General features: G+C 39.9%; 1 non-coding gene across 1 annotated transcript; it reads right to left on the reverse strand.

The window, feature by feature from the left end:
• Positions 1 to 647: 647 nt before the first annotated feature.
• Positions 648 to 780, reverse strand: LOC118668685. Its single transcript, XR_004971706.1, has one exon. It is a non-coding gene; the product is annotated as a small nucleolar RNA SNORA29 (small nucleolar RNA).
• Positions 781 to 988: the final 208 nt, after the last annotated feature.

Genomic DNA, 988 nt, shown 5'->3' on the forward strand with positions numbered 1-988 from the left:
GCCTTAGGCAACCCCTGTGAAAGGGTCGTTCGACCCCACAGGTTGAGAACCGCTGGTCTATATACTTACAAAAGAGCTCCAAGACAATGAAAGGCACAGATATTCCATAGAATCAGATAACCCAGGAGTGTTTGGATAATGTCTGCCTGTTTTTCTGTTGCTGGCACCTAGTAATCATTTTGCTCCATTTCAATGTCTTTCATATTTTCCCCTACATTCTGTAGTTGAACTTTCTTATTTCACAGGTAAAGAAAAGAAGGCCTAGATGAAAATAGCAGTCATAATATATTTGTCTTTAAGAAGGACAATCATGTGTGAGGCTCAGGACACTTGCTTCTCATGTCCTCCTTTCATCACTATATTCCTTTATTCCACACGGACTGCACCTCCTCCCACTTATCTGTGGCTTTCCATTTCCTGATATCATCAACTAGTTAGCTTCCTTTTTACCCTGGGTCCAGGTGACAGTCTAGTTTGCCCGGTGACTTCACATAGTTAACCTCAAGTCACTGCCGTTTTATTTGCCAAATTCTGAATAAAGCAAGATCCTTATGTTGTTTCTGCACTGTGTGTACAAATTGCTATCTACAGATAAACCTGAGGTTTGTGATCAGAAGGAAAGAATTGTTTTGTTGTTGTTATTGTTGTTGTTTTTGTTCAACCATAGGTAGAGGACACAAATAAATCCTCCCTCTTCAAATCATGGTAATTATAATCTACCCCATAAGCATAGCCACTACAATCTATTGTTAGGAGAGTATGTGGTAGTCAAAGGGAAAGAAATCTTTATTTTTAATCCCACAAGCCCAAAGTAGGTTAACACTAAGTCTCTTTTCATACCTTGCTAGTTTCTCACTTTCTGTTTTTCCTCAAAAGGACTAAGCAGAATGCAAACCAGCAGGGGATTTCCTCTTGAGTTAGCAGGGCTGCTGTGTCTTACTAACTAACCTGATTGTCAATCCCCCTTTCCCTACTTTAAAATCCTCTG

Source organism: Myotis myotis, unplaced genomic scaffold (assembly GCF_014108235.1).
Source record: "Myotis myotis isolate mMyoMyo1 unplaced genomic scaffold, mMyoMyo1.p scaffold_m19_p_13, whole genome shotgun sequence".
Classification (NCBI taxonomy): domain Eukaryota; kingdom Metazoa; phylum Chordata; class Mammalia; order Chiroptera; family Vespertilionidae; genus Myotis; species Myotis myotis.